At 40.2% G+C, this 19,826-nt stretch overlaps 1 protein-coding gene across 6 annotated transcripts in view; it reads left to right on the top strand.

Annotated features, from left to right (window-relative positions):
• MAMLD1 (mastermind like domain containing 1) overlaps nt 1–19,826 on the top strand; it is a 247,384-nt gene that overhangs the window by 105,003 nt on the left and 122,555 nt on the right. For 3 of the 6 annotated variants that reach the window (XM_064426924.1, XM_064426929.1, XM_064426925.1), the window contains exon 4: nt 17,221–17,294. The exons of 1 other annotated variant lie outside the window; for it this stretch is intronic. The gene's annotated coding sequence lies outside the window, so the exon portion shown is untranslated. Of the gene's footprint in view, nt 1–17,217; nt 17,295–19,826 lie in introns of all 6 variants that reach the window. 2 more of the 6 variants (XM_064426926.1, XM_064426930.1) reach the window with 1 other exon arrangement.

Here is a 19,826-nt window from a genome sequence, read left to right as displayed (position 1 = left end):
GTTATAAAAAACCCACTGTACAGCCTGGTTTTTTGTCACCAACTCATGCAAAGTCTTTACCTGGTGCACTTAAGCCATCTGTTATTCTTGAAGGTAAATTCAGTCACAGAGGTATCAAGAGATAAAAAGCACGTTTTTATATAAACATTTGCCCGAGTTGCCATGTTGGTTTTTTTACTTGAGAAAATGAAGATGAATTAGTATCACTGGCTGTTGTGTTTTGATAGGGAGCAGAAGAATCCAAGTGGAATAAACAAGTGTGAGCCTTGTGGGGGCTGATTAGTCACAGGCAGCAGCGCTGGCAGCGCTCCGCACCCGCGCCAGGACCTGCACCCCACTCAGTGCAGCCCAGCCGGGCATCCCTGCTCCCACAGCCCTCCCCTGCTGCAGAGGAGCTGGGCAGCAGGATAGATAGTGAGAGGAGGAGCAGCTCTTTCCTGCAGTTTGTTATCGGGTGCCTGACTCGGGGGTCAGAGTCTCTAGCTGGGGTCCCATCCGGTAAAAGCCAGGATTGCTTGGTGCGCTGCACTGGAATTATTCTCCTTTGCACTGGTTTCTTCCATCGGTTATTTTTTCTCTCTTGTTTACCTAAGAAAAATGTTGCAATTCTCATATTAAGCAGGATGCTTAAAAAGGTTCAGAACACAATCCTAAACCAGGAATGGTAAAGTTGGAGGAAGGGAGGGGTGGATGGACAGATAGGTACTCACCATTCTTTATACAGCTGCAATCAAAGGTGTCTAAGTTTGAGTGTATTGAATATCTGTATTGAATATATTCCTTTATACAATCACTATTCATAGATACAAAAATACATTCCTACAATAGATCCTGCAAAGACAGATTTATTCATTATAAACCCCTAATATACATACAAGTAATTAAATACTTTCTTGCTTATATCGTATGTTATTTCATTTGCATGGGATTTACTTAATATTAAGTACAGACTTATTAGAAGCTCTCAAAACAGATATATCCCTTATTGGGTAATTAATACTAATCTTGCAAACACATTAACAACACAGAGGCAGTAACAGCTATCTTAGGAGCTGTTACAGTCTGTCTTGTAAATCCTGTCTTACTGTGTGGATTAGTTCATGTTCCTTTGGAGATGGGAGTGCTGATCCTGATGCCATGCATGGGGCTGGGTCCGTAGGGATCCCTTCCCCTCCAGATTTCAGGGGTTTTAAACACAGCTCTAACAGTACATTTGAAGTGTATGGGTGGGTGACAGATGCATGAAAACCACACCTGCAATTTTTTTAACTACTTTAGAGCTTTCCATTGTATATGTTGGGATTAGGAATAAGCAAATTAAGTCTTTAAATTTAGTATTTCAGAGTTAATAGAAAAAAATGAGAAAACCCATTAAAAACTTTGTTTATTTAATAAAGTAAAAAAAATAGTATTGTTCAAGATAGGTTTTGATGATATTGTTGGGGGGAGGGGGTGTTTTGAGGGGTTTTTTTAAGTCTTAGAAACCTTCAAGCATGATGTTTTTCATCAGATACAAACATTCTTTCAGGATGTGACCTCCAGAAATTACTTCCATAAAGGGAGTCCTGACTGAAATTATTGTAACCATGACTTTACTGTAACAATTTGCAAAATAGAGATGGTGCAGTAAGTGTGATAGTTTCATATACATTTACTCATGGCTTTTAAAATTACTTCTGTGGCTGGATAGTAGAACCATCCTGCTTTATATCCCATATGCATATTTATATTTGGCTGTCCACAAGAACTGTATTATCCTATCTCTGGGTAGGAAGTGCGTGGTACCTCCTGCCAGCATTGCCACACTGGCTGTGCTACACCCTCACAGAGCAAGTCTTGTTACCCTGCCCATGCCTGCATGAAACTTTCTAGAAATATAAGAGCAATTTTATGGATGCAGAGAGTGGTTTTGGTACAGTCCGTGTTTACAATTCTAATTGGGATTAATAAAGAAAACACATAGCCTACACACACACACAAAAGGTACAGTGGCAATGTATTGATTGAAATAAAATGAGTTCTGTTCATGTTACAAAATTAACTCAAAAGTAACCTAGATCCACATTAAAAGGCATGTAAGAGCTGAAGTCTTTGCGAATCCAGAACCACTTTCTGAGAGCTGAAATATCAAGTTACTTTAGGCATGGCAACAACTATTTATATTTACAGTCCTGTTAGTTTGAAACTTGGCTTATTGTGTATTTGCCCGGACAAGAAACACTCTTACATTGATTGACTGCGTACAGCATCTCTGACATTGTCTGTCTAAGGCATGAGCATTCAATTTTCATCCTCTTTCCTCTTTATCTGCATTGTCAGATTAGTGTTTGTAGTGGCACAAAAGGGGATATACTATGAATAGTCCAACTTCCATTACACTGGTGCCCAGCAATGCAGGGATGGATTTCTCTTCATCATGGGAGAGTCACTGTAATTGTCTCTGAGCTTCATTAGCTGTCAGTGTCTCTGTGTCTGACATGTCAAAACCCAGAGACAACCTACTAATTTCTTGTTGAAAGCAGCCACAGTCTCTAGAGCTTGAAAAGATACACAAGCTCCTTCCTTTTATGCTAACACACCTGACAAAATGCTCTCACCTCTGGATGAAATCTGAAATCAGGTTTTGTGGGTGCTCAGAGCTCTCAAGTGGTTTTTTTTTAAGACAGAGACCACAGTGCTTCATCTGGGCTGGGGTTTGGGGGTTTCTTGGCATCCACCTGTGACTGCATCCTGTTGACAGTGAGCAAGTCACTTAGTCCACATCCTCATTAGCTTCTTCATCTCAAAATGGAGCCCACAGCTTCTTGTAGCTAATAAGTCTGTGGTGAATTCCTGAGTATTGGTAATGTGTTCAGGTTTTATGGTGATGGTTATTTTAACAAAAAATGTTGTGAATTATATTTGGATTCTTAAGGTGTTCATATGAAATCGTTCATGTTTCATCCTGATTCCACATCCAGATACCATTTAGGTCCTTCCCAGCCTTTAGTCTTGTTTCCCTGAGATAGAAACTCAGAGCATATGTTTGAACTCAGCCATGCTGTGTGGTGTGTGTGGGTGCACCATGTGGGTGCACATCTACCCTACATCTGTAAGGTGAGATGCTGTGACAGGCAGCATAGTTTGTCTTCTCCTGACCCCTGACTTTCTCAAGGAAGTTGGAGGCAGCTTAGCAGCTTTGTTATTCCCAGCCTAGAGGATCCGGAGCAGTCCTGGGCTACTTCTGAGAAGGCTGTGAGTTCTGCCTACATGGTTGCCTTCAGCAGCAACATGATAAGCAGCAGCTTGTAGCACCATCACACCCTCCCACACTGGGGATGACTAGAATGTGCAGTTGTCTTCCTGGTTTCCTAATCTAGTACATGATTTTATTGCCCTTGGATCCTGCACTGATCCCAGACAGGCATATGGATCTCACACACTGTTACAAAGGAGGAAACCCTGGGAAATGCTACATGTCTAGAACTTAAGCAGAGTTGCTGGTGACTCCTGAATCTCAGGATCACATCTGAGATGTGTGATGTACACCTATGTTGTATGCAGTGCTTTTGCCCTTAAAGAAGAATTTTTATTTTGTATGGATGGCATTGGCCAAAGACATTGTCTAAACACACAGATGTTATATAGTCTTTACTGTGATTGCTTTCTGCAGTTTTGGAGCTGTTAATTTTAGCTCTTCATTTCCACAGCAAGACCTTTTGGCATCTTTGTGGAACAGGAGCAGGGTCCTGAATTAGCACAGCTCTGTGGTACTGACAGTGTGCAACTGAAGGAAGGAAATAGCTCCCCTGGTATGTACTTTTCCTGTAAGCTGAATAGGGACATTTGTTGAGATTCATTGAGGAGTAGAGGCTGTAAGAAGTTGTGGTGTACTGTAGCTTCCCAGCAGAAGACAAGGGTATGGAGGCTCCAAGGAAAACAGACAACCTGTTTAATTCTCATAATGCTTACTGTCCTTTGCTTTCAGGATGAGCAAAGCAGTAAATATCAAGCAAAGGATGTTGATTTGTATGCGCAGCAATTGTTGGAATAAAAAACAGTTCAGACCCCAGTGACTCTTGGCAGCCCTTGTTATGGCTATAGAGATCTGAATTCACAGCAAGTAAATACAACTGAAAATTCAGGGTACCATCAGGTTGTAACTCCAAATAGATCCTTCTCCTTTGCAGAATTTACTGGAAAGTTTCCACTGGAGGAGAGAGGCCTCAGGGGAGTCCTGACCTGTGGAATTGTGTTGTGTGGGGAGCTGTATCCCCAGCCCTGAGATGCTGCTGGCATTTTATTTGTCGTTAAGTAACACAATAATCTATTGCAGAGAAAACAAAATGAGAACTCTGTATCAGAGTGTAGATGCCAGACATGCATTAATAAAACAATAAATGAAATTAATAATTTATATCTGGCTGTTTTTACTTTTTGGGTGGGTTGTTTTTGTCTTTTTTTTAACACCAGTAGAAGGATATTACCATTCAAACTGAACTGGAGTGAAATTACTTCTGCTATAGATAAAACATATTCAGATGAGCAGCATGCTTTCCCCACAAAGCTAACTGCAATCCCAATTAACACTTCTCAAAACTGAATTTTTTTTCCCCCTGCTTCCTAATGAGGTTTTTTCCTCCCTGCTGTCTTGATACAAAGCTTTATGCCGTATGAGTGTGTTCATATGGTGCTTGAGTGCGTTATCTGACCTTGATTGGTGTTTTGGGAGCCAGTTAAATAGATTACATAGAGGTTACCTTGACAACTGTCTTTGCTGATTTAGCAATGCAGTTCATTCTTGGGCACAAGACTCTCAGCAACTGTGGAATTCCACTGACTTCATATTAATCATTAACACAATGTTCTGGAGAGGCTCTGCCGAGCTAGCAATAAGGACTGTATTGAAATTATTTTTTTAGTGGGTAAATGTTATAGACCAAGATATGTTTACAGTATGAAATGTTGTTCACAGTCATAAAATGAAAATATATGTTCCTGTTTATTTTTTCTCTCTCTTCTGGTTTCAACAATAATATTGGAATAATAAATCTCCTATCATGTCTGATGGGAAAAGATGGTCTTTTAAATGAAACTCTTTCCTTAACATTGATCTTACACCATACCTTCTTTTAGGTCTGTGCTGTAACCTCGCAGGCGTGACAGATAGTTAAATTCAGTGTGCAAAAGCTTATAAGCCTGGAATCTGATCTCTATTAACTTGAAGGAGATTGCTTCTGATTTACATTAGTCTTACATATTGGTCAAAACCTGGTGCTTTTCAAAAGATGTTGGTAGACAAGACAGGCACTTCTTGAAAACTGTTGTCCAAAATTGTTTACAATAGCTTAAGCATTAAAACTCTTGTGTGATCAAGGCTTTGGACTTTTTCTTCAAAATTAATATTTTTGCTCTTAAGTACCCAGCTGAACCAGAATTTTGCAGGAGGATGTCAAGATTCCAGGGCTGTATTTTATTGCAAGAGGCTGGAAAGCTTGTGGAAATTAGACAAAGTTTTTTATGAATTAAATATGAAAATGAATAATGTAGTCAGAACAGGGGCCACACTATGGTTTTTCTTCTACTGTGATATTCAGTGTATCTCATAATGTCGTGTCCATTGTCTCCATTTTCCATCTGCAGTGTTGTATGGCAATTCTGACTGGTTTTTTGGATTGAAATTGCCCAATTGTGTCACACAAAATGTCATGTACAAAGTCAGTGGATAATGCAGTTGTGTCCTGTGGCACATTTCACACATGGAGGGAGATTATATAGGGCTTGTGGGTAGCTATATTGGGCTAAATATTTTGCTAGTGCTATCAGGTAATGAAATACTAAACTTTTCTTTTTTAGCTGCCATCATTAGGTTTCAGAGTTAGTCCATTACAAATAAAAAAGTCATTTGTACTTCCTGGAGCAGTTGTTTGAAAACTCAGAGAGAATTAATCATGGTGTCTTCAAGTCCTGATTGTGAGTTACTGTTTGCCCAGTTTGAGAAATATTTTCTTTCAACTGAAATTATACTGAAGAATAATTTCCCCCAGATTTGTTCTTCCATTCTTTGAGCAGTTTGTTGCTGGGCCAGTGCCACAGGCATGAGCCATGTTTTTTGTTTGGGGTGAGGACAGTGCACACATGGCTGGACCTGTGGCCACTGCAGCTACTGAGGGTTTTTCAAGGTGTTTTCTGCAGAGTACCAGATGTAATTGGAACTCTTCTCTCAAGCAGTGTCTGGGTATGGTCTCATACTCTGTTTACAGCCAAGAAGGACCCTTCCCTCACTTCAACACAGAGGACTCCACGTAACCACACAAAGAGACAGTTCTATCTAAAGTGCTTTCAAATTTTTTGGAGGCAGGTATCTACAGTCATTCATGAATGGCTTAGTGAGACATGATATTTGCCTTGATTTTGTGTGCCCAGTGCTTCCTTGGCATGCTGACAGCATTGAGGCAAACATCAGAGGCATAAGTAGAATAGTCAGTAGGAGCTGGATTGTGTGGCTGAGTTACTGTACCCAAACAAGACTCTTCCCTGTCCCCCTCCAGCACAGCTCTTCTGCATGCCCAGCTTAGGATTTAGCATAAAAATACACAGGTCTGCAGCTGGAGCCTAATTTTGGACATGCACCAAAGTACCTCTGATACAGTATACTGACATTTATTTTTTGCTGGTGCAGGGTCAGAATCAGTCTGAAGCAGGCTGGTGGGGCTTCCTGGAAGCTATTCAGAACACCCAAATCCTTCACTGCAAGAGTGAGTGGAATTGCCTACAGATTGCTTAAGGAAAGAAGAACTTTGTTACTAGAGATTTTAATCTGTCACTTTAAAAAACAGTGATTATTTCCAATACATGCTCTAGGGTGTTTCACAATTGGCAGAGTTGATTTGTTTTGGAGGCCTGTAACCCTGCAAGAACTTTGGGGCTTCTAGTTTTAAGATACAGGGCATAGCTGATGGAGATTTCCTTGACAGAATTTCTTTTTTTTTTTCACATCTAATGGGTTTGACTGTTCAGCACAGAGGTGCCCAGCTGCCAGCCACCTGATTATGTGGTGCTGGAGTATTCGTCCTCCTGGAGGAGATGGAATAGCCAAAGTATAAATAGAGATAGGGTTGGTTTAGGGGTTTTTATCACAACTAGAAAAGTTCCTTTTATCAAAGGAACCTACAAGCATGAAACAATTTAACTTCTACATTTTGTACTAATAGAGTTTCCAGCTGTCTTTGACTCACCTTAAAATACGAGGGTCAACAGAAGTCTTATTTTAGAAAAAGATCCATTGCAAACTGCTTTTAGCCCTATGTCATTTTTACACCCATGTATTCATTCCTGCAAGCTGTGACCTCATGTGATCAGAATCCAACCCATTTGTCCCATCTGCCCTTCTGTCACTGCAGGAAATAAGGGAAATATTTCTGTCTCTCATGATAAATAATTATTTCCCTTGTTCATATGTGAATGTCCTGTGTAAACCCAGTGGCCCTATGTACTGATAATTGTCACATTTCAGCATTCATGGAAAAAAGGGTTTCATAACTATCAAATTTCCACTGGTAGGGATTTTAAGAAAATGTGATTTGATGCCAAGTATCTATGCATATCAAAGTTTAATGAGTAGTAAAGACAAACATCCATGGTAACATCTGGGATATATTTATGCTTTAGCCATTTAACCAGTCTGGTCAGAAATTTCAAATCTGTGTCTATCTGGGCCTGAGAAAAATTTTCCAAGATTATTAGATAAAGTTTGAGCTCTGTAGACCTGAGATTAATGGTTGTTTAAAGCCTTTAAATTTCTGCAGAAGAACAAAAACAGCAGAAACATTCACAGACTCAGATAATGAAAAAGTCACTCATGGATTATCAGGAGGATATTTCAACAAGATACTGTAGAAACGTTGTTAAATTATGAATAGTAGCCACTATGGTATATTCTCAGAAGATATGGTCAAAACTATCAATACTGAAGTTATGTAAAGAGTTAAACAGGGCTTTCTCCAGGCTGATGAAGCAAATGGCTCTGGAACCTATTAATTCTTTTCCCAGAGAATACTCCTGTGGTATTGGTGCCTGGTGCCTGACTTTGTACTAGAAAAAAAGCATGTTTAGATGCTGATGCTGGAAGCTGCTCTAACTTATGTTTTGGGACTGTCTAGCAATTAGGTTGGGATCAGGGGATTTTAAAAGTCACCTTTGCACCTCCTGTTTTGAGCTGCAGTCTGCTTTTTTATCTCTTATCACAGATCATACCGGGGAATGGGATTGGAGCAGTAATTTACTGTATTACTTTTCCCTACACACCAATAAATAGAAAACATTTTGTATTTTTTACAGATTTACTCTTTTGAAATAACTCCAGAATTTAGGATTTATCCAATATTTGTCTGGGAGGAAAAAACCTTTGCAGACTTTTGTTGTTATATATGTTTTTCTAAAAGATCCTTAATGGAACAAGATAATTCCACCTGTGTGTCATCATTCAATGTAAGGGTAAAGTTGTCAGCACACTGCAGGGAGATGAGCACTCTGGTTTCTTTCATATTGAAGTAAGATATATGTGTGTTATTTCCTTACATGTCACCTGGAAGGTTTCCCCTGAGTATTGCCAAGTCATACAATTAACACTGCTGAATTCCCCACGAGAGTCTGCACTTCTGATTTTCTACCCACACTAAGACAGTGATTCCAGCCCAGCTTCATTGTTGACTAACACCAGGTACAGGTAACTAGAAAACTTGTACATGTTTATGTACAACAAAGGCTTTACTAAAGCAAGACAGAGCACTTGCTTAGAATACCGAACGATTTCTCCATCTTCACTTTATTTTTCCTTTTCTCAGAGGGTGGGGAAATGGGAAAAAACAACCTCTCAGGTCAAGGTTGAAGACTTTGTAGTGCAGAACAACAAAGCTTGACTGTGATAATCTACAGAGCACCTGCCCTGAGGATAAACAAACAGTTCACATTTTTCTGCTTTCAAGTGTGGTATGAGCAAAATAGCACAAGCAAAAGAGTCTTTTGAACCTTATAGGAAAGGGAAAATGGAAATCATAAGAACAAATAAAGTATTTTATATCCTGTGCTGGATTTTGTAATAGAAGCTGCAGCATGCAAATCAAATTGATCAAAACCAACCATGTCATAAACCACATGACTGGATCTGAGACAAGAAGGTGTTCTCCCAGTTTTTACCAACTCATTCTTGATCTTAATTTTGTCTTCCATGCCCTGTACCTTGCTGATGGCAGAAGCACACTGCTTGCCTTGTGAACCACAGCTGAGTTTAGTCCCAAAAAGTTTTCCTATGTGCTTTAATATTCATTCCATGTACTCCAGAACATTCCAGCACCTCTTATTTTGTGTAGCCTGAATAATTGCATTTTTAGACTCTGCTGGTCTAAAGCCTTCTCTTAGCTAGTAGGATTTTCATAACTTGCACACCACACACCTATCACATGGTCCATTCTGATCATCCCACAGACATGCATGCAGGTTTTTCCTCCCTCTTTTGCATTTCTATTTTTCAAATATGGTGTTGATGGGACTCCAGGAGAAGTCTTGCATGATCTCTTCTCTGTGCATGATACACTCTCCAGCCTTTGTGAAAATGTCATCTGGGTTATTGGGATCCTTCAAGGAATAGTTTCCCTTTCAAGTCTTGGACTTTGGTCTCCTAGCACAAACACTGAGCAAATGGGCTTCTGATAACTTTAATTTTACTTCTGACGACATTCCAAATTATACAGAAATACAAAATAACTGAGGAGAGCATTGACAGACTGCATAGGGAACCATTAACCAAGAGTACATGGTTAAGCAGAGATATTAAGCTGTGTGTTGCTGAAACACAGACTGAGTGAAAGGGAACACAAACCTTAGGAGTTCACATCAGGCTGAACACAACAACTGAGTCCAACAAGCAGGCACGCTTGGATTTCCAGACTTTGTCCTGCTTAGGAGACTGGTTGACAGAGTCCCTTGGGAGGCAGTCCTGAAGGGGAGTCCAGGAGAGCTGGACATACTTTAAGAAGGAAAGTGTAAAAGCACAGGAGCAGGCTGTCCCCATGTATCAAAAGTCTAGGCTGTGAGCAAGGCTGCCCAGCTGCACAGAGAGATTTGGTCGGGAACAAAAGGAGAGTTTATGACTTTTGGAAGAAAGGGCACACAATTCGGGAAGACTACAGAGATGTCATGAGATTATGCAGGGAGGAAATTAGAAGGGCCAATGCTTTGACACTGTTTCCCACAACATTTTCCTGGAGAAACTGGTTGCTCGTGCCTTGGATGGGTGCACTGTTCACTGTTCAGCTGTCTGGATGGCCAGGCCCAGAGAGTGGTGGGGAATGGAGTGGCTTCCAGCTGGGGCTGTCACCAGTGGTGTGCACCACGGCTCAGTACTGGGGCCAGTTTTTTTTAACACATCTTGATTAATGATCTGAACAAGGGGACTGAGGGCATGCTGAGATGTGGATGGCATCAAGCTGGGTGGGAGGAAGGACCAAGGCAGTGACCATCCCCTTGTGCTGGGAATAGGTCAGGCCACACCTCAAATCCTGTGCTCAGTTTTGGGTCTGTCATGACAGGAAAGACATTGAGAGGCTGGAGTGTGTCCAGAGAAGGGAACTGAGCTAAGGAAGAGTCTGGAGCACAGGTGTGATGAGCAGCTGAGAGAGGTGGGGGTGTTTAGCCTGGATAAAAGGAGGCTCAGGGGGAGCCTTATCACTCTGTACAACTGCCTGAAAAGAGATTGTAGTCAGGTGGGGGTCAGTCTCTTCTCCCAAGTAACAAGCAATAGGACAAGAGGAATTTGCCTCAAGTTGTGCCAGAGGAGCTTTAGATTTTAGATTGGGAAAAATTCCTTCACTGAAAGAGTTGTCAAGCACTGGAACAGGCTGCCCAGAAAAGTGGTTGAGTTACCATCCCTGAAGGTATTTAGAAGTGTAGATGGCACTTAGGGTCATGGTTTAGTAGCAGACTTGGCAGTGTTGGGTTAACTGTTAGACTTGGTGATCTTAGAGATCTTTTCCCTGCAAAAAGATTCTATAGTTCTAGGCTTGCTGGTGTCCTGAAAGCTGTTACTGACTACAGCCTGGCTCCATCTTCATCCCACTGGAAATCCCTAATAAAATTCCTATTTATTTCCATTGCTGAACAGTCCTGGGAATTGATGCTTTATCCTGGCCTTAGAAAATTAAAAGCCAGCACGGTTAAGGGGTAAGGGTTTTTACCTCAGTATTTAATAAAGATCCTTCTGGTGCCCCACTTCTCCAAGGTGGGATGCACCACAATGCACACGCATGATAGATCACCTGTACAATTTATAGACCTTATAAACTAGCAGATCTAACAAGGATGCCCCAATGGGAGGCCTGGATGTGTGATATTCCCCCATCCATGGAATTCCTCCCTGGCTGGGCCAAATATCCAGTTTGCAGGATATGTTCTAGAGACAGCCTTGGTTTCCCAAGACAGTGTAGGGTTTTCTGGCCTCCTGCTATGAGTTAGGCTGTTTGGTCTCCTGGCCTAACAGAATACTGGGGCTGTGCTAAGTTATCAGACTTAGGGAGTACAAGTATGCATGCTAAGAATACTGAGGATACATAAAAGTTATATAAAAGGTATAAAAGAAAAGGCAAAAAATCATCTTGGCATCAGAATAATAGAAACATTTATATGCAAAGAAAATGTGTGTCTGTGTTTATGATTCTCCTCTGGGTTCTATTTTCTGTAGAATCAAAGTCCCAGTTCCCATTTCATGATGAATCTAAGTCTTCACTTCTGTTAGCACCACAGAGAAATCTCTGACAAGACAGATGTCTGCAGCCACCAGAAGCCTTAAATTGAACACCTAAAAATAGAAAGCTGCAGAATTTATAAATATTTTTGCAAATCAACCTTTTATAACTACCCTCCTTTTGTAGCAGTGGTAGTTAGCATTGAAATCCAAGTATATTTCAGCAAAAGAGAAAGCTGACCAAGCAGCCCAAGAAATTCTGCAGAGTTCTGCAAATTGCAGGAGGCCCAGGGAAGGAAATCACTGCATGCCAATTTTTCCCACTGATTTCTATTGTCTCTACTTATCATATGTAACACTAGGAATGCAGTGTGGAGCACTGTACCTTCTCCACAATTCTTACATAGCTAATAGCCAGAATATGTTTTATGACTTTGTATTCTCATTCAACATAATTTATTCTTCAGTTAGAAAATATGATGTGCCCTTTATTCTCTTTGTTCACAAATTAGTTTGGAGAAGGATAGGCCGGTAGTGTAGAAGGTATCAGATCTGCTAAGATCTCTTCCTGTTCAGATTTGCTTTCTGTGGCTGGAGGCTGCTCTTGATAGTTATTTGGAATGAAATTTTGTTCATCCCCTTAACAAAGAGATAGTTGGTTCCATTCAGTACTTCCCTGCACTTCAGACAGTGTTTATATAGCGTGTATTCAAAACACGCCAGCTATTTCTTACCATCGTGTCGTTCCTCTGACCATGAGCTGGGCTTCTCTTTTGTCAGAGGGATTCTGTTTACCTGGCATCTCTTTTTGCTCTTTTGTATCTTTCTCTGTGCAATCATTTCCTATACTGCCTGAGCAAATATGATTATGAAGAGGAAGAACTGCAGAATTTCTCTGCAATGGTTTCTTCAGCTTTTCTTCCAAAGACTTGCTCCTGTCTCCCTATCTCACACCTGAGGTAGATACTCCCTTCTCCACTTCCCTGGCTCCAGCATGTGGACATTGCTGTGGATCCCATGAGCAAATCACTGTGGATGATTTCCGTTAGTATCTCATGTCTCAGTATACCTCCTCATTGGGACTTCTCCCCCTCTTGTGCATCCCATAACCCATTCCTTCCTGGTTTCACATTGTTACTGGAGAAATCTGTGCCAGATAGGAACAAATTCAGGGGACTCTTTAAAGTAGAAAGTTACTTAACCCAAGAAATTTCACCTTCCAGGACAGACCTTTGCTGATGAAGAGATCTCTTAAAATTGGTCTCTACTACCAAGACTTTGCCAGGGAAGTCAAACCAGTGAAAGCTTCTTGATAAGGATTGACTGCTGTGTATAAAAACTGCCTGTATTGCTAACCAGACTTCTCTAATTATATAAACCATCCTGCAGAAGATTTCTATTGCTGCTATAAATTGTGCCAGCTCAGGTGATTTCCTTTCTAAGCTATTTTGGCAAAACGCTGCCTATGCAATACTTTGTAGGCTAAAAGGATTCCTTATGGAGGAGTTTTTTGGACCAGGTGAATTTTTCTATTGACCTGATATGAATATCTATGAAAATCTAACTTGGATCATACCAAAGCCTTTGGCTTAGCTGCAGGAGTGGGAACACGAGAGAAGGAAAGCAATGGACAGTTCTATTGCAGCCAAAAAGGCCCCTGAAAGATCTCAGTCCCAATACTTAGCTAAGTAGCTGAGCATATCCACTGTCACCAGAGGATGTGAGCATTGACAGTACGTGTCTTTCCTCTGCTGGGTGTTGAAGTCATCATGGACAAGACATATTTGGTATTTTCTTATGCTTATGCAGGCCATTGAAGATGCTGGGCCAGTTGCACAGCTCCTTTAGATTAATGCCAGTGCACCTCTTTACACCAGCTGACAGCCTAGCCCATAATGCACTAAATGCTATTTATTATTTTATTTTGTTTGCTAGAGTGACAATGGAAATGACAGTGATACACAGGTCAATTCAATCCTGCTGACATAGCCTTAAGGGGCTTTGTGCTGGGGGTTTTTCCTCCCCTCTCCCAAGAGAATCTCCCATACAGTTTTATATGTGGTAAGGTTTATTAAATAAGCTCAGCATATTAGCAGTCTCATAAGCTTGTTATTTTTTGTATCTCTTAATTTCTTTAACTTTACTAATCGTCATGGTACTTGAAGTTGCTAACATGAAAAATGCGCTGTAAGAATAAATAATCATTATTATCAAAGTGCTTTCATAAAATGATCTGTAGGATTAAATCCTTATTAAAGCAGCATTATTGGTCATTATTATCATTATTATTATATATTAATTAGTCGTACCAAGATAGTGCAGCTTTCAGAATTATCTTTACTAAAGTCAGTTAAATACAAAGGTTTCAAATTGCAATAGATTTAGTGGTTTAGCACACGATACTGGGATTATAGATAATATTATTTATTCAGTTCAGTACCTGCAAAGAGCTGATGATGTGCTCAGTGCTGTGCACAGCAGAATTTGCTGTCTGAAACATATACTTTAAGAAAGGGAAATGATATAGTTGCATTAGAGTACAGGTTTTTTTTTTTTCTGAAATCTGGGAGTTCAGAGTTTATGGCTCTGCTTCTTCCTGTGTCTGTTAAATTTAAATTTCGTGCTTTGTCATTTATTTAATCTTTCTCTGACTCAGTGTATTGATGTGCATAAAGAACATTCCATTAATTAATCCATGTACAGCATTTTAAATTATAGGTATCATATAAGAGTGGAGCATTTTTTCCCATACCTGAGAAGAAGCTGCAGCTGACATGGATTTCCATGTCTGTAAACTCTTCACAGATGTGGTGCCTGTTTGGTTAATGTAGCTGTGAGGTGATGCGATGGGCAGATTGTGTACAGCACACTTCCCTCTTCTTCTTTTATCTGAAGTGATGCTATTACTCCTGCCCTTTGATGGAGTAACCTAGCCAACTTCAAGAGACATGGGATAAGAAAAGACTGACAAATAAAATATTGTTTTGGCAGGTGTTGCAAGATGGTACTGTTATATAAAATCTTCCATGCTTTTTTTTCCCCCCCACCTTTTATTATGTGAGCAAACATTCAATCTTGGGAAGACACAATATGTTTGTAAATTTTCTTTTGCAAGGTCTTGGATAGAGAAGGTCAAATAATTCATTTTGTTGCCTCAGCCTGTGGATGGAGTTGTTCTGGAGACAGACAGGCATTAGTACTTGAATAAATTCCTGAGCAAAGCCATTGCCCTCCTGCTGCCATCTTTTTTCCAGGTCTAATTTTGCTTGTTGCCTTCTCTCTTTATGTCATGCCTCAAATTTAGAATCCCAGGTTTTTCAGGGGCAAGACTCTGTGTGAGATACAGAAATCCAACTTCAGCACTGATTCTGCCTGCAAAGCTGGGCTGGGTGGGGAAGTTAAAAATGACAGTCCCAGGAGCCACCACATTGAAAGGGGAACTGGTGGGTGAGACAGGAGCAGATATCCCAGGGAAGAGCAGCTCTCTGGCCTCTGAGTGCATAGGTGTCACCTGGGATTCTGAAATTTCTTTTGAAAGTTAATAGCCAAAGGAAGCTAATGCTTCTCTACCAAACAGAGGAAGAATTTTTTTTTTTTCCTGCTAATTGGACATCTTCTAGAAAATGGAAAGCTAAATGTCCCTCTGATAAATCTAGCATATAGAATTAAATTTAGGTCTCAGAAGGGCTCTGCCCACCAGGATTTTTGAGCACTGTGGGCTCTCAGCCTCTTCCACTGTCACTGCTACAATTTGTGTTTTATGCAGTGAAATACCAGTGGCTGAATTACTTGATGAGATGTCCCAACTTTGTCACTTGCCATATCACTTGCCAGTGGTTATATCACTTGTGGGTGATATAACCACTGTTTTATAGGATATTCCTGTCACAGGCTTTTCTGAATGTTTTGGAAGAGCCTGACACTCTTAAGAGATGGAAGAGATCTGGGCTGAGATCCCCATCCAACAGAGGAACAGTAGGGTTTAAAATGTGGCTCACCCAGGCCACAGGCACTCACCCCAGCTCCTACAAGACAAGGTTTAGTACATGTTTAAAGGTATTGACTAAACTGGTCCCTGCTGGTTAGTAAATAGTCTGTGGTGCTCAGTAACCTGGTCTAGATTCTTGCCATTAATGTGCCACCGGGGGGCTTAACCTATTATGGACATAATGGCTCTTCCTTTACAAGCACCAGACTCCTCTTGCACTCAGTGTCATTTTGGGGAATGCAAGGAATGCAGGAGCAGGCTGCTGAGAGCAGCAGCCAGTCATTTGAGCAGTCTGAACTTTTTGCTTGGCTGCCCTATTTAAAATGGGTACCAGTGGAGCAATAGATTGGCATCTGATGTTAGTTAGGAAAAAAACCCTACACACTTAAGTGAAACAGTAGCAAAGTGATTTTTTTGTAAATCTCTGGAATTAATAATTACAGCTATTTGAGAAGAAAAACAGTATCATTCATACTGAAATATATTCTCTTCCTTCCCACAGGGGAAGCCTGTGTAGGTGTGGAGCTGCAGTCTGGGAAATTAAAAAATGCAAATTAAAAAATGCAAATGTAAAAGAGAGGCATTGCTTGCTGCAGTGCTCTAAGGGTTTTCTTGAATAGCAGCAAATTAAAGAAATGCTATGTAATCAAAGTTTATATCAAGCCTATGAAAGAAAAGCAGCATTATCTCTAAATATAGTGATAGTACTCTGCTCCTGATCCTTTGTATTGTGTACATATTACCAGTAAATTACAAAGCTACTGTATTGTGGGTTTCAACAAGTCCTTGAAAAAATGCACATTACTCTTTTATATGCCACTTTATTCTGTTGTATTAAAACATGATGATTATGAAGGAAAAGGTACTTGGGCTACTTATTTTTTCAATTCAGTTCATTCAGGTTTCTCCACTCCATTTCCCTTTGCTGTCAGTACCAAAAAGGGCTTCCCAACTGGAGCTTTTTGCTGCCAGTGGTAATACAGGTCAATCACATAAACTGCACTGATTGTATAGAAGTTTAGATGGTAGATTGTTTCTGTCTTCCACATCCCCTCTCAATTTATCCATATATAACACTGTCCACCTGCTCTTCTCAGTTTCACATCAGCTTCATTTGTGGTCTGCTTGCAACATTTCCCACAAAAGGCCAACACAGCCCATCTAGGGAATGAATGCACATGCAAATATTATCTGCTCAGTGTTTCAAGATAAGCACAGTGCAGTGAGGAGGAAGGTAAGCAACATGGCCACTTAGGAACTTCCCAGCACAGGGGTACAGAATGGCAATATCCAAATGGATTAACAGCACAGAGAGTGGGCAATGTGGCTGAGGAAAAGGAGAGAGAATCAGGCAAATGGTGCATCCTAGCAACATGCAGGTAACCTGTGGTCTCCAAGGCAATATGTAACTGGTTTTAAGAGGGATGAGATCACTGCCAACTAAAATGAAAAATAAGCTGTGATGGAAACTCATATTTATTTGATTGGTAATTACAGTCACTTTCTCCAGCAGAACTCAGGATATGTTGGGCATGACTAAGAACAGAGGCCCAGCCATGAACCACATAGCTGGGAGTTTCACCAAAGGTAAGGAAACTCTCTTTAGGTTTTGCTTCCTCTGTTTGAAATAACTTTTATTGTTTGTGCTGTGATGATTGTACAAGTTTTGTTATTTTTTGTGATTCTTGGTCAACAAACTTACTGGAGCCAGAGATTTGCCCATGACAGTCTCTAGGCTCCTGCAGAGATTGGGTGGAAAGTACAATAGAAATGGAAGAGTCTTCTTTCCTCAAATGTTACAGGGGAGGTTTGCAACCACAGCAAGGTGCAGAGCCTGGAAGTTGTGGAAAGTGGATCAGATTTGTCTAAAAGCAGCACAGGCTTTACACAAATGCTTGTGACCAGAGAATTCAGATTCTTTGGCTGAAAATGTGCCTGCAGTCTGAGCTGTACACAGAATGCAGCTCTGGATTTGGCAGCTTGAGCAAATGAAGGCTTCAGCAGAATCTCTGGGTAGTTGAAGAAACTAGGCCAAGAACAGCAAGGTAGATAGCCGCTGAATAAAATATTTTTTAGATCCTGATTTTAATTAAAATAAAGCATAACTACCCCATTGTGGCACCACTACAGTTTACAATTCTTTCTTCATTTATTTAATGAATCAAAGCAGATAAATCAGTGCTTGCAAATAGTGCTTGCAAAGTGTCCTAGATTAAGAGATGAAACTCAGATAACCTTCACCAAATACATTAATAAAACCAGAATTAGTAAAATACTCCAAATACCTCTACAGATGAAAAATACTGAAGGGATTTGAAAACTGCTCTTAACAATAGTTGTACAAAGCATATTTTTAAATTTAATACTGTAATATAGGATATGCTGCTTACTGTTCATACTCATTAGACAGAGGGTATTTGAATAAGATAACATGCAGTGGAAAAAAGGTGGCATTTTCAGAGCTGTTATGGCCATGTGATGTGGTGAGGTGAGCAAAGATTCCTCCAGGGCATTTTCTTGAGGTACTTCTTATATTTCAGTGACTTTCCCTTTCTCTTGGTCTGTCAAAGAGGGAATTAAAACAGAACTGCATTGGCAGTGCAAAACACTCACTGGCAGACTGTGAAAGTCACTTATGATGTGACCTTTCCTAGCTCAGGAGATGAACTTCTCCAATCCAACCGATTACTGCAAAGGACAGTCATCATCACTGTTTCTTTACTCACTCACCGGATCTTGACAGACATTTGTAACTAGTCTAGCTCTGCTCCCAAAGGAGCAGTTTATTACAAAAGTACTTAACTGTTTCCATGATTAGCATTCCAAATACTTCGTGGTACCACATATGAAACACAGGTCTACCTCTCCTTTGACATTTTAGTCCTAAATTGAGATGGCCACTCAAATTTTACATTCTCTGCAGTGTGCATTTAGCAGCCTTGAACCTTTTCCAAATAGTCTGCCTTTAGCTGCTTAGAAGAATCCATTACTCTCAAATTCAAATACCATCATAAAAGCTGCTGCAACACCAGGGGTCCTCAAAAGGTCTTTGCCCAATTCACCTAAGATTATCAAAGTGCTTGTAACTGGACATTTATGTTACATTCCTTATTTTAGTCTATTTTTAATGTAACTAGCATTGAGAAAAGATGGTGAATTTCTCAAGATCTTAAAAGAATCTAATATATCTTTACTATTAGGTCCTCTATTCTTTACACTCATCCTTTATTCATGATAACTAGAGTCAAGTTCTGCTACCAGTAGTTACTGGTTTTATGGGTATCAATATTAGCTCTTCTGAAGCCTCTAAAATAGCTAAAGAAGTTACTGAAGTCATTATCATTTCTATGGCAAAACAAGTTGAGTTGTCAGGCTCGTCCTTTTCAAACCAACTAAATCATACCTTCCTGCCCTGACATCACTGGAATTACCCATCTGTTTCCTGTATTTTAGTGCCTTGTTGATTTGAGAAGTGCCTCACTCATTTTTCTAACTAAAAGTGATGTGCTGAAGCACATCTGCAGGCATTGAAGCAAGCTTGCAGCACCTATTCAGTGAATGGATTGAAGGACTTTTGCCTCTAAAGCTATTAATCTTGTACCTTCCAAGCAGAGAAATCAATAACATTTTGGAAAGTCAAATTGTTCATAGCGGAACTGTGGGTGGTGTCAGTGCAGAAAAAGCTCATAGTTACTGGAAAATACAGAGGAATGTGTGTTTTTATTTTATATTGGGTGGTGTGTATCAGAAAGGTAGAAAATATCTCTAGCAAGAAACAAACAAGGAAATTTTTGTAAAAGCCTTGTTGGCCAAAGAAAAGGGGAAACATCTAAAACCAGAAGAAGCAGGGCTGTAAGAAGTAATAATCAAATGCACATAGTAACTAGAGCTGGACTACAGTGCATAACCTTTTCCTTCAAATGTGGATTGAAATCTTTCCAAATATCAATTAATCCCTAATCTACCATGCATTTCCTAGTTGCTTCCTGTGCATTATTAATGGACTGGTCACCCTGAGATGAAGGTAGGAAGTAAAAGCAATTAAATTCCTCTCCCACCCCTGCAGATACAATTGACCTAGAGGATTCAGCTACAAGTAAAAATTAAAAAGCTCCAAAA

The sequence above is a fragment of the Passer domesticus genome, chromosome 7 (assembly GCF_036417665.1).
Source record: "Passer domesticus isolate bPasDom1 chromosome 7, bPasDom1.hap1, whole genome shotgun sequence".
Taxonomy (NCBI): Eukaryota; Metazoa; Chordata; class Aves; order Passeriformes; family Passeridae; genus Passer; species Passer domesticus.
Note: the sequence above shows the minus strand (reverse complement) of the source record. Positions and strands in the feature narration are given on the sequence as shown.